Raw genomic sequence first — 14,820 nt, 5'->3', positions numbered from 1 at the left:
TTTTTTTTTTTTTTTTTTTTTTTTTTGAGATAGAGTCTGGCTCTGTCGCCCAGGCTGGAGTGCAGTGGGGCAATCTTGGCTCACTGCAACCTCCGCCTCCCGGGCTCAAGTGATTCTTCTGCCTCAGCCTCCCAAGTAGCTGGGACTACAGGCATATGCCACTATGCCCAGCTAATTTTTGTATTTTTAGTAGAGACAGGGTTTCACCATATTGGCCAGGCTGGTCTCAAACTCCTGACGCCTCGTGATCTGCCCACCTCAGCCTCCCAAAGTGCTGGGATTGTAGGCATGGCCACCTTTTATATTGCTTTAATTTGAGAAGCAACAATTGTTACTTATTCCCTATTAACTTTGAGCAATTTCAGCACTTTGAGATTTCCAGAAGCTAATCAGAAAAAAAAAAAAAAACCAAAAAAATTAAAAAAAAAATCACAGCTTTTTTGGGTACTTGATCTTGCGATAAAATAATAACCCAAACAATGGCTGCATAAGATCAGTGATGCACTGACATTGACCTGTCTGGGACCCTTTCAGTAGGTAAGCCATACTTACTAAATTAGTCAATAAATAAGGATGGGCTGGGTGCGGTGGCACATGCTGGTAATCCCAGCACTTTGGGAGGCTGAGGCAGATGGACCACCTGAGGTCAGGAGTTCGAGACCAGCCTGACCAACATGGCAAAACCCCATCTCTACTAAAAATCCAAAATTAGCTGGGCATGGTGCCGAGCACCTGTAATCCCAGCTACTTGGGAGGCTGAGACAGGAGAATAGCTTGAACCTGGGAGGCAATGACTGCAGTGAGCTGAGATCACACCACTGCACTCCAGCCTAGGCAACAGAGTGAGACTCTGTCTCAAAACAAAAAAGAAACAAGGATGAATACAGATTTAACAACCAGTTCAAAACCAATGTATTCTTAGGCTGGGCATGGTGGCAAATGCCTGTAATCCCAGCACTTTGGAAGGCTGAAGCGGGCGGATTGCTTGAGCCCTGGAGTTCAAGACCAGCCTGGGCAACATGGCGAAACCCCGTCTCTATTTAAGAAAAATGAAGGCCGGGCGCAGTGGCTCATACCTGTAATCCTAGCACTTTGGGAGGCCAAGGCAGGCGGATCACAAGGTCAGGCGTTCAAGACCAGCTTGACCAACAAGGTGAAACCCCACCTCTACTAAAAATACAAACATTAGCAGGGTGTGGTGGCATGTGCCTGTAATCCCAGCTACTCCAGAGGCCAAGGCAGGAGAATCGCTTGAACCCGGGAGGCGAAGCTTGCAGTGAGCCAAGATCGTGCCACTACACTCCAACCTGGGCGACAGAGCTAGACTCCGTCTCAAAAGAAAAAAAAAAGAAAGAAAAAAAAATCTATATACTCAGAAAAATCCACAGTCAGTATTTGAAACCTCCTTATACTTCCTCCTTATACTTCCATTTAATTCATAAATATCATAGCATCTAGGGTAGTCGATCATAAAATACAGATTTCTTACAAGATTCAAATGTCAGCAGTTCCCCTCCTAAGTTAGTGGAATGATTTTGGCCTTTGGTCAGCTAAAAAGTACAGAAGTTGGATACATTTCAATGGTCCAATTCCAATCTCCTCAGTAGCTGTGCAGAGACATTGGCTCTGAGGGAGCTCATGGCCCAGGCACTGTAAAAGAGCCAGCCCACTTACAAATGGAAAAGGTTCTGGGACCCAGGCCAACTGGCAGGCTAGGGGGTTGTCAAGAACCTAGTGCTTCCCCTACAGATCCTCAGGGTGTCAGGGCCACTTCTCAAGCTAAGCAGAAAGAGCCATGAACGCAGAGCTTCTCAGCACACCCAGATCAGAACGCAGCCAACTTTGGAGCTTGTTTGAGAGCAGGTACTGGCACAACTTGTCTGAACTGTGCCCTGCTTTATCTCAAATACTTACAAAGACACACAAGAAGTTTCTACTGCATTGTGCTTGGGATTAAGAGTAAACAGCCTAAACTTCCAGTTTGACCAATCCCAATGGCTCTGCTTTTCTCCCTTGCAATAATTTTTTTTTTTTTTGAGATGGAGTTTCACTCTTTTTGCGCAGGCTGGAGTGCGATGGTGCGATCTTGGTTCACTGCAACCTCCGCCTCCCAGGTTCAAGTGATTCTCCCGCCTCAGCCTCCCAACAATTTTTTTTTTTTTGCTTCCCCAAATATTAGTACATAAGCAGCAGCTGTGAACATTGACGGTCAACAAAAATCTCAAACCCATGGAGTAGATGGAGAAAGCACCACAACTAATCTACTCACAACTTTTGCGCAGTACTTTACAGAGCAAAAAGAAAACTACATGCACACACTCCCCACAGGTGTACATACCCCTCATCAAAATGAAATTTTTTCTTTCTGTAACCAAGCAACAACTTGACCCTCTAATTCCATACCCTGCTTGTTTTCAAAATGACAAATTTTCCATGTTACATTAGAAAGAAAAACTCTGAAATATACCTCCTACTCCTTATTCTGCCAAAACTTACTTTGATAGAACGAACCAAATCCTTTGTTGTTCTTCTATCCCTTTAAATGAAAAAACTCAACACAACTTTATTCTGATGGTTACATTACTTAAAACTATTGCCTTCCAAGGACACATTCTGCTGTTTGGCCAAAGTAAGACATTTTACTTAGACAATAAAGACTGCCAACAAGGCCAGGGGCGGTGGCTCACGCCTGTAATCCCAGCACTTTGGGAGGCTGAGGCAGGCAAATTACTTGAGGTCAGGAGTTTGTGACCAGCCTGGCCAACATGGTGAAATCCCGACTCTACTAAAAATAAAAAAATTAGCTGGGCATGGTGGCGCACGCCTGTAATCCCAGCTACTCAGGAGGCTGAGGCAAGAGAATCGCTTGAACCTGGGAGGTGGAGGTTGCAGTGAACTGAGATTGCGCCATTGCACTCCAGCCTGGGGGACAAGAGCAAGACTTCATTTCAAAAAAAAAAAAAGACTGCCAACAAGTCCTTTTTTTTTTTTTTTCTCCTTTTAAGCCTAAAGATAAATGCTTATGATCTTAGAAATAAATAAATAAAACACTGTAATGGGAAAATCAATTCAGAAGTAGGAAGAAAGCTGGGTTTGCAAAAACAAAATGGAAGTATCAGTGAAGCATGGCCTAGAAGTCCAACAGCAGGGGTAGAGTTTTAAAGGGACTGCTACTTAGATCACAGCTATCCCTCAGAGCGCCCCCATGCCAGGAAACTATGCAACTGCTCCTGCATATGGTAACTCATTTAACCTTGGTATCTACCCTATGGGGTAGGTGCTACTGTCGTCCCCTAATCCCATTCGCCTGTTTTCTCTTTTTCAAGGTGGAATAATTAGTATCCACACAAAGGGAGGCTGGGAAGGTTGACGGGGTTGGGGGTCGGGGGGGGGGCTCCTGGAGGAACAATTCCTAGGGCACATGGGAGCTCCATGGATGGGGGCTATGACAACTCTAATGTTGTCATTGGAAAAGCTTACTGTAATAATAAACCCAAAAAGCCGACTTTTGAAAGCCAAAGAGCTGAGAAAGACAACTATGTGAGAACGGAGCGTGCACCTGTATCTGCAGGCTGCATGGGGACTGGATGTCCTTTCTCCATCCGGTGGTCCATCCTTTATTCTCTCTATACCAGACCAAGACGCAGATCAATGTTAAGACCCTCTTTCCTAAACCAAAAGCAACCTTTTTATTTTCACTCACTAATCCACAGAGGCCTTTCAAATGGCACAAATAATGGCGGCTGCATTTTGTTCTCTAAATCAATTTTCTCCCCAGCCATCAACTAGATGTTCCCACACAGAGAAAGCACAGCCCTTCCCTTCTAATTCAAAAATCCATACTGCCATTGCCCTTGCAAACTGCTAAACAAGCAGTATCGGCAAGTCACTTGTGTTCTGTAATATATTTACTGCAAATCCCAATGGCTTGCCTTCTAATGCAGTTTTCTATTGTGTCTTGCATGTCAATACACTGGCTGGCCACTGTACTTATAAGAAGCTCCGACCAGCTGTTTGCTCAAGGCATCAGAGGGCATCGAGAGGGAACACAGAGTGTGCTCCTGAGGAGCAACCGGAAGTCCACAGCATTGGAGGGCCTGGTTCCACACACTGGGGTCCTCAATGAGGTTTTGTTTCTGGTCCTTCACATCCCCTTACCACCCAAGGCCCCTGAGGCCAACTGAAAATCTCCATCAGGACAATTCCATACACACAAGGTTCAAAATCAGAGTCCTTCTGCAAAATTATTTCTATTTTCCTACCTATCATTACTAACAATATTTCCCCCAGCAAATACACTGGTTACATCTTAAAGGTAAAGTGTAAGTCAAGTTTCATTGAGGGGTCAGAACGAAGAGAGGAGGACTTGGTAAGGGGAGTGCAGCTTTTCTGTGTTAAATAAAATCTCAAGTGACAGTTGAGAAAGAAAGCACCTAAAAACCATGTGATGGTGGATCACCTAGTACAACCACACCAAAAGTACAAAGGGCAAGTCTAGGAGGAAAACCTTATAAAAACAGGTGAAGACAGAATTCTTAAAATGTACATGGATGCCAGGTGTGGTGGCTCACACCTGTAATCCCAGCCCTTTGTGAAGCTGAGGTGGGAGGATCGCTTGAGCCCAGGAATTCGAGACCATCCTGGGCAACATAGTGAGACCTCATCTCTACTGAAAAAAATCAAAAAATAAATTTAAAAAAAAGTACATGGAAATCCCTGCTTCATGTTATCCGTCTAAACCAAGGTCGGTAGCTAAAGAAAGGCCTAATCCTCTATCAAGCCCTTCCAAATTCCCCACATTATTAATTTATTTCTTGATTTTGGGGGAAGGAGGAGCCTATGGAAGATATATGACAGACAGATATTATAAAATGTTAATTTATAGACTCCAGGTATCATACAGGTGGGTATAATATGGGTATTGCTGTGTATTTCTCTTTCATTCTGTAATGTGAAATTTTTCATAATAAGATGTTTGGGAGAATGGAAGACACAATGTAAACACTAAGTAAATAATCAATGGTTATACTCGTTACTAAGAAATCTGGTGACAAGTCAAGTTTAATGTCTTGAGAGAAGCTTGTCATGCAATTCCTCTACACTCTTTTGGCAGCTGCAGTTCCAGGGACAGTAATACCTGCACATGCTCAATTCACACCAAACCTAAGCCCCAGCAACATGCTAGTTTTGTTTCTCTCTCTTTTTTAGTCCAAACCCAAACATATTACTATAATAAAACTCCTAAGAAGTCTCAGTGGTCACTGACTGCAGATCACTCTCCTAAAAGAAAAACTGAGCAAAACTGGTTAGATAAGGTTATTAGAAGTGAAAAGATTTCATTTTTAATTTTAGCGTAAGGACTCACACTAGTTTTCTTTTTTTTGAGACAGAGTCTCGCTCTGTCTCCAGGCTGGAGTGCAGTGGTGCGATCGCAGCTCACCACAACCTCCAACCCCCTGGTTCAAAGTGATTTTCCTGCCTCAGCCTCCCAAGTAGCTGGGATGACAGGTGCCCGCCACCACGCCCAGCTAATTTTCGTATTTTCAGTAGAGACGGGGTTTCACCATGTTGGCCAGGATGGTCTCGATCTCCTGACCTTGTGATCGGCCCGCCTTGGCCTCCCAAAGTGCTGGGATTACGGGCGTGAGCCACCACACTAGTTTTCTTGATTCTAGTTTTTAATCTGAATTCCATGGACTTGTTGAAGGATCTTGAGATGCACACAAACAGCCAAAATTGTTGGGCAAAGCTATCCTGGGTATTTGTGTGTAAAAATACGTACAAACTTTTCTTGCAAAGTAGCTTTCACCTGATTTTCAAATATTCAGGCTTCAAAATGGATACAACTACCACTACACATAAGGAGTACCCAAAACACAATACAATCAATGCCTACTCCGGATAACTCATTGGGAAGGGTAGATGGAAGTCCCTAACTCAGCTTCAAGCAGACTGCAATCTAGTCGGAGTAAGGAAAGAAGCACGTGAAAAACCACTATTACAGGACACTGAGCAAAACAAGTACTGTGACAGCCTGCCACTGCGCACTCCCCAGCCGCCTTGAAGTAAACAGGTGGTGGTGTTTGAACTGGGACTCGAAGACTGAGGAAGGCCATTTGAAGGTTGATACAAAAGCCTGGACTTTTTATAAAGAAAACAGGAAAACTCAAAACAAACTTTCAGCAAGAAGAGGCCTATTTGGCAGGATAAAAGGAAATGCAGGAAGAGAAAGAAGCAGTGGCCAAGACGGGAAGGGAAAGTACTCAGGGGTAGACACAGCAGGCTGTGAGGGACAAAGAGGTCATCACAGGGGGAAGTCAAAATTTAAAAGAACACACATGCAGGATAGGATGGATGTAATCCCAAGACCCTGAAGACAATTTGCATCTGCTATCTTAAAGATGCTCCCTTTCCAGGGCTGGAGTTCCCAGGGTGCGGCCAGGTTTGACATATGGGCTAGCAGTCTCTGAGCAGTGGGGACACTGGGCAAGCCGATGGAATGTGTGCTGAGAATAGGAACATTTCATTTTACCACTGTTTAAAATGTCCATTTATTTTAAATGTATACAATAGTGTAATACAACAATGTACGTATATAACTTACATATTTGGCCGGGCGTGGTGGCTCATGCCTATAATCCCAACACTTTGGGAGGCCAAAGTGGACGGATCACTTGAGGCCAGGAGTTCAAGACCAGCCTGGACAACATGGAGAAACCCCATCTCTACCAAAATATAACAATTAGCTGGGTCTGTGGTGGCACGTGCCTGTAGTCCCAGCTACTCGCGAGACTGAGGCAGGAGAATAGCTTGAACCCCAGAGGCAGAGGTTGCAGTGAGCTGAGATTGTGCCACTGCACTCCAGCCTGGGAGACAGAACGAGACTCATCTCCCAAAAAAAAAAAAAAAAAAAGACCTTACAAATTTAGAAGTAAACAACTCAGGCCGGGCGCAGTGGCTCATACCTGTAATCCCAGCACTTTGGGAGGCTGAGGCGGGCAGATCATGAGGTCAGGAGATCGAGACTATCCTGGCTAACACGGTGAAGCCCCGTCTCTACTAAAAATACAAAAAATTAGCCGGGCGTGGTGGCAGACGCCTGTAATCCCAGCTACTCGGGAGACTGAGGCAGGAGAATGGTGTGAACTCGGGAGGCAGAGCTTGCCTCAGTGAGCTGAGATCACGCCACTGCACTCCAGCCTGGGTAACAGAGCGAGACTCCGTCTCAAAAAAAAAAAAAAAGTAAACAACTCAGGTAAACGCACTCAAGCTTTTTACCAAGAGGTTGTACATATACCTAGACTAGTATCACAGACTAGTAACCTACTTAGATCAGTCATGGTGCTAATACCAAACCCAGTCTCATGGTACATGTATTTCAGTAGTTTGACAAATTGCAAGATTTGGACGCGCAAGCTCAAACACACCTACATTCTCAAAGACTGATTCCACTTCATCTAATGGATAACGAATATCCATTAGTACACTGGGAATAGATTTCAGGGATGATCAGCAAGCTACCTATACAACTATCCCTTCCAGCGTACAGTGGTGTACATCTATAGAGCACACTTAGTTTTTTCTCTGTTTGGAAGATGAAAAAGTTAATTCAACGGATAGAATTTTCAGAATTTGTTTTTTCCTCCCAGCTTTTTCCTTCTACCAAAAGTGACTTGTAGCCTACTCTTTTTCTGCTAACGTATTTTGCGGTCAAAGAATGACTAAGTAGCAAATACTACTACAAGAAAAACTAAAATAAATAGCTGTTTATACCTACTATGAGAGCTTACAGGGGAGGGGATAAACAACTGTGCCCACCATTAGGATTTTTATATTGCTTCAAAGAAAGTAAATAGAATACAATTTATTGTTTGTGTGTTCTGAGACAGGGTCGTGCTTGTGTCATCCATCCTAGAGTACAGAGGCGTGATCACAGCTCACTATAACTTCCCCACTCCTGGGATCAAAAGATCCTCCTGCCTCACTCAGCACCAGTACTAGCTAGTACTACAGGTCTGTACCACCAGGCCCAATTATTTTTTTTTTAATCTTTTATTGTAGAGATAGGGTCTCGCTATGTTGGCCAGGCTGGTCTCTAACTCCTGGGCTCAAGTGATCCTCTGGAGCTGGGATTATAGGCATGAGCCACATGCTTGGCTTGCAACTTAGTAATTATTAAAAATTTAGGGGCTGGGAGCAGTGGCTCACGCCTGTTAATTCCAGCACTTTGGGAGGCTGAGGCATGTGGCTCACTTGAAACCACAAGTTCAAGACCAGACTGGCCAACATGGCAAAACTCCGTCTATACTAAAAACACAAAAATTAGCTGGGTATGGTGGCACGTGCCTGTAATCCCAGCTACTTGGAAGGCTGAGGCAGGGGAATCCCTTGAACCCACACACCCGTAATCCCGGCTACTCAGGGAGGTAGAGGTTGCAGTGAGCCGAGATCGAGCCACTGTACTCCAGCCTGGACGACAGAGCAAGACTCCATCTCAAAGAAAAAAAAAAAATTAGGGGCTGGGACCAGTGTCTCACACCTGTAATGCCAACACTTTGGGAGGCTGAGGAAGGTGGATCACTTGAGGCCAGGAGTTTGAGACCAGCCTGGACAACATGGAGAAACCCCATCTCTACCAAAAAATAATTTAAAAAAAATTAACCAGGCGTGCTGGTGCACGCCCGTAATCCCAGCTATTCCAGAGGCTGAGGCAGGAGAATCACTTGAACCCAGGAGGCGGAGGCTGCAGTGAACCAAGACTGCACTACTGTACTCCAGTCTGGGCGACAGATTAAGACTCTATCTCCATTAAAAAAACAAAAAAGGAAGAAAATTAAATGTTAAATAATGAAACATGTAATTTTGCTAAACAACAGGTTATTTGATAAAATCACATATCAACACTGCCTGGATTTTCATTAAAAAATATTATGGTGACTGGGTAGTCTACAAGCAGTAATTTTAAAAATTTTTCTTCAATTTTTTTTTCTTTTTTTTTCCCCTGTGGGCCCTGCTCAGGAAGATATACAAGCAGCAATTCTGAAATAATTCCTTTGCAAACAATTTTAGAAACCATACTTTTGTTAAATCAAGTCAATGGCAATACATGAATATCTTAATTTATGTTAAAATTTCAGTGCAAATTTATTTCACTTTTCAGATCAAACCACACCTCAGGGGGGAAAAAAATCAGAAAACGTCTCTCCCCCCCAGCCCACACCTGCGCACCCTAGCGCCACTTAAAACATCACACCGTATTCACAGAACAATACTCTGGTGAGGAGTATTTTGAAGGTATAGATGCCTATTCTTGTCAAATAAGCCCACCGACAAAAACAGCTGTCTAAAATTTACTTAAAAACCACTATACTAAATACCCTGCAGTAAAGGTACTAGTTGTGAGAATTTCCATTTTTAAAAATCAGAGGCAACAATAAGCAATGGGGAGGGGAGAGGGTAGGAAACGGAATCAATCAAAGCTTTGAGGAAAGCCAGTAAGTTTCTCAGTTTCCTCTCCTTTAATCCACTTCTGGAGACCACAAAAGTTTTAATAATAAAACAGCAAATACTCAGATCCATGGAAACTTAAAATGGTTCCATGAGCCAGTAACTGAATATATTTTTAGTTTAACTACCACTCAAGATGATTTATTTAAATATTTACTAAAGAAACAGATTTTCTTTCTGTTTCTTAATAAACACTATTTGGGAGAACATCTTAAGCCCTCTGGCGAAGGACGCTCCTCAGTTTGCACACATGAGGTGCTGGGTTCTGCGAGTGTATGCTGGGATGGCTCCCACCATGTGAGGGAACAAACAGACTTTTGTCTAGTCTAACTCCCATTATACAGAGAGGGGAACTGCAGCCAGGGAACGTGTTCGTGACTTGCCCAGTCCCAAATGGAAATCCCCAATTAAATGACTTCAATGAACTACAACGGAAACAAGTCAGAGCCTATAGTTCATGGCCACTCCCCACAGGACAGGTAACCAAAGGCAGAAAGATGGGGAGGCAAGGGAGGCGCTGTGGCCCTGAAATGGCCTGACTCTACCTCCTGTCCTCACCCTATTCCCAGCTCCCCCTGTTGGATCCTGCCCTAATACAAAATTTGGACATTTTGTTCCTTGAAGATTTTGGGGGCATTCCGTTTGAATTTTCAAAATATTGATGGTGATAACTATGTTTTCTGATGGTACCCCCTTAAAATCCGTGCCCAGGGCCTCCCTTGCCTTACTCCAGTGCAAGTCCAGGACAAAAACCAGCCACTGGCCCACCGCTGAAGGGTGGGGAAGGTGACTGAGAGGTGAGAGATCAGTCCTGCTTGCTGATAAGAAACAAAGGCTAATCTTGCACCTGGTAATCTAGACTCTAAATGCACAGAGAGCTTTATCTCTTTTAACTTATGCTTGCAAAGAACAGGCCTGGCTAATGAATTTGGGGACCACTCCAATCTTGATGACAGCTACCCTCTTTGTAGGACAAGATTATTAACACCTGCTGGAGCTTAACTCTAAGTGCCTATACTCTAGCTAGTCATTTCCCTGTGTGAGATGTTGACTTAGGGGGAAAAAAAATCTCTAAGTGAGAAACTATAGACAAAAACACACATGGTTAAAAAAAAAAAAACACTAAGGTAAAATTTGCAAAGAGTAAAAGAATCACATCTAAGGAAATATCCCACAGGTGAGTCCCTAACAGTCCCATCTAAATACTTTTTTAAAAACCCACTAAAGAACGACGCATTTTTCTAAGAGAAATGTTAAAGCACACATCAAAACTGTAAAAGCAGTTTCACTCCAAAATTTACATGGCTGGAGACGTTGCTTGCTGAAATATCATATGGAGCTCTTTCCCCTTCCCAAACCAGGATTGCAGAATATATCATCCTTCCTTTCAGAGCTAGTCCTTTCATTTATTTTTAAATGCTTCACCATCAGTCTGGCACAGTGGTTTACGCCTGTAATCCCAGCACTTTGCGAAGCCGAGGTGGGGGGGATCACTTGAGGTCAGGAGTTCAAGACCAGCCTGGCCAACACAGTGAAACGCTGTCTCTGCTAAAAATACAAAAATTAGCCAGGCGTGGTGGTGGACTCCTGCAATCCCAACTACTCGGGAGGCTGAGGCAGGAGAATCGCTTGAACCCGGGAGGCGGAGGTTGCAGTGAGCCGAGATTGAGCCACCACACTCCAGCCTGGGCGACAGAATGAGATTCCGTCTCAAAAAAAAAAAAATTCTTCACCATCCTGGAGAGCCTAATGCTCTCACTCTGCCCACTCTTCAGCAGAACACAAGCACAGAGTGACTGATCAAACTCCCTCCCCATCACTGGGTCTCCACCAGGATTCCTGACTTGTTTCTTCTTAAACATACTTTAACCTGAGGACAGTACTGCTCAGTAGGATACAACGTTTTACCTACCCATGGCCTGTGACCCTCCTCTCCCCAAAACAGTCAGCAGCACTGCTGATTTTCCTAACTTTTAGAACATACATCCAACCCTGAAATGTCTTATAAATCATGAAGTTCATCAGCACAAAGAGTCAGAACTGAAGAGGCAGGCACTAGGGAGACATGGTCCACCTCATCTTCCTGATGGCAGCATGAGGGGACAGGAAGAAGCACAGACAGGCCGGGTATGGTGGCTCATGCCTGTAATCCTAGCACTTTGGGAGGCCAAGGTGGGTGGATCACTTGAGGTCAGGAGTTCGAAACCAGCCTGGCCAGCATGGGTGAAACCCTCTCTCTACTAAAAATACAAAAAATAAATAAAAAAAATAAAAGTTAGCTGGGCATGGTGGCGGACACCTGTAATCCCAGCTACTCGGGAGGCTGAGGCAGGAGAATTGCTTGAACCCAGGAGGCAAAGGTTGCAGTAAGCAGAGATCGCACCACTGCACTCCAGCCTGGGGGACAGAGCGAGACTCCGTCTCAAAAAAAAAAAAAGGAAAAAAGAAAAAAAAACCAGCAGCAGCACAGACAACCCTGGAGGAGGCAACCCAACTCAAGCTTCAATAGATGCGTGGCCTTGAGCAAGTCCCAGACTCTGAACACATGCACACAGCTGTGGGTAGGGCAAAACACCTACCCAATCTACTCTGGAGGATGCCTATGGAGGTCACATTAGACAAATCACATTGAAAACTGTTCATTACTGTGCAAATTAAAGCCACCAATGACAATTTACAGCATGGCTTCATCAGCACGCTGAAAAGATACACGAGTGGGCTAAAATAAGGCTTATGTGTGCATTTACAGTACCTCTTGTTCCCAAAAATATCAAATGAGGTAATATCAAACCATATGACAGATAAAAACATTTAAAGATCACGCCACCATACACACACTAGGCACAGCTATGCAAACCACCAGGCTCACATCAACTTGCTGTTTTTCAATGCACTCTAACACTCTGATGGTTTTAATGCACCCTGACACTCAGAACTGCCTCAATTTTCCATGAGACATTGTCTACCTCTACTGTATGGAGATATCTAGAGTTTACCATCCACACAGATAAAGACGGGCAGGCAGGGATCTATAAAAGGTTCTAAGAAAAAAATATTCTTAGTGCTACCATAAAAGACTTAAGTATCTATCACCATTCCTGTTTCATTGCCTTTTCGGTAACCCGCCACAAACGGGAGCAGACAAAGTAAGGGGAAGGCTTATCAGGAAGTGTTGACACAACGTAAACATGGGCTGTGGGCACCACACCAGGGAAGGAAACCACAATTATACCATTCTTGATTTGGACGCACTTTCACTTTAAAACTTCCAGACAGGAAAGTCAGCAGTGAGATTTGACACTGAAATCTCTAGAACTCACTCCTTCGACAAACCCGTTGAAAGGTGGGAAGGGAGAGTGGTCGTCACACTGGAGACAAATCTTAACAGCATTAAAGCTCTCTGTATGGAAAGTTTCCCCATCACTGCATTTTTTTTTTTTTTAAGTAACAAAGATGTTGTCAGAAATGACAAATTTTAGTGTCCCCTGATGATGCCTTGCTAGCATTTGGTTATAAGCCATAAAGCAGGAATAATTTCAGCCTGTCAGGAGTCTCACTAATGCCCAGTTTCCCCCTAGAGAGAATTCCTGTCAAATCTAATGAGAGCTCCAAAGGCCCTCTCTACAATATAATGAGCACTTAGGCCATGCTGGTGATCAGGCGGCAAAAAGCATCAATTTGAGCTTGGCTACACCCTGGGGGCCAGACGTCACCAGTTTTAATAAGAATTATGATTACTAGCTGCACCAAATGCCTCCTCAGAACTTATTATTAATGTGTGACATTCAGAAGGATGTTTTTCAAATGTAAGGCCACTTTAAACTGAATTATAGCACTACTTTGCACAGCACTCTAGTTAAGGGTCTGTCAGCATTTCCAATATCAACTAAATTTCAGGAGGCTCAGTACCCTACCATGAAGAACATGGTGTCTCTCAGCTTTTCACGTTTTTCAAATTGCTAAGCCAATTATACACAGCATATTATTAATGTATACAGGCTCACGGACAGATAGCATATAGCCACAAATGCCTCATGCTGTATAGAAACTCATTAGAAAACTATTCTCACACCATGGTGCTTCTGACCCACTTCACCCCTTCTCCCTACATGATAAAGAAGAGGTCATCCCGCCACATAACCTACAGGAACCCAGAAGAATTACACACCTCTTTTAGCTCCTCCAATAAACCCAGCACCAGCATATAGCATCACACTGATGTGGTGTTCCCTTGTAAAAGAGTCAATGAGGTTATTAAATCCTTTGAGTTTATGGGTTTAAGAAAAAGCTCAGTCTCCTCTTACTCTTCCATAATATCTGTTATCCAAAAAAAAGTGCCCTTCAGAGTAACTTAAAAAAAAAAAAAAAAAAGATTAAACCGCCTAGGCCAAGTTTATTTGCATAATTCACTTAAATGACGATAGATGTTAGCCATAGATCTTCTAGCCCATTTACTATCAACAAGTTACAAGTGCCTGAATAAGGCACTAGCCCTTGAGAAACACCCAAAAACAAAGGCACAAACCCAACATAAAGTAGGCTACCAACTTTGTAAATCATAGTAAAATCTGCATTTTTAAAGGCCCAATTACATTATTAATAAAAGGCCCTGAACATCACAATCTCTTTCCAAACACAAATCTGAGAACAGATCTAATGTACACGATAACTTAACATTATGAAATCTATGATGAATTAAAAATCAAAGAGTGCAGAGTTACAAAAGCAGAATTCAACTCTGAAACACACTTGCTTAATGAAAGTCTTTGAATATAAGGAAGATCTGAAGGCTGAACTAATCAATTTCTCCACTGTGCCCCAGCCGGTCAGCCATGCTCTTTAATTTAATGAAACAAGGGTTTGAGATGAAACAGCACATATACATCAAGTAAGAATTGTATTGTTGCACTTTGAAATGTGTCCAACTGTGCAACTTCATCTGATGATAATTTTTTAAGAGGCAATCGATTTCTAAAAGACTTATTGTGCCAGCGTCTTGATGAAAAAGTGAATGTCAGCATATCTCCAGAATACTTACACCCTGCCATTAATGCTTTCTTTGGCAGACAATGACTACTCAATCGAGGGTCCTTTGGGCTGAGCAATCATTTAGCTTTTCTTCTCTTATGAGGTCCTTAGTGCCTTGTTCCAGCTCAATACTCTTTTTATACACCATTATAGTAGCCATAAGTGTGAATTTTATGGGAACTTGCAAACTCATAGTCATTGCTAGAGCTTTCCAGTCACTAATCTCATGCTTTTAAAACCACTAGGACTGAAGCAACTCCCAACATATGCTCTGGCCATAAAAAG

The 14,820-nt window shown here is 43.3% G+C and overlaps 1 protein-coding gene across 4 annotated transcripts in view; it reads right to left on the bottom strand.

Moving 5' to 3' along the window:
* TLE1 (TLE family member 1, transcriptional corepressor) overlaps positions 1 to 14,820 on the bottom strand; it is a 106,610-nt gene that overhangs the window by 87,225 nt on the left and 4,565 nt on the right. The window lies entirely within an intron of this gene.

The sequence above is a fragment of the Nomascus leucogenys genome, chromosome 1a (genome assembly GCF_006542625.1).
Source record: "Nomascus leucogenys isolate Asia chromosome 1a, Asia_NLE_v1, whole genome shotgun sequence".
Lineage (NCBI taxonomy): Eukaryota > Metazoa > Chordata > Mammalia > Primates > Hylobatidae > Nomascus > Nomascus leucogenys.
Note: the sequence above shows the minus strand (reverse complement) of the source record. Positions and strands in the feature narration are given on the sequence as shown.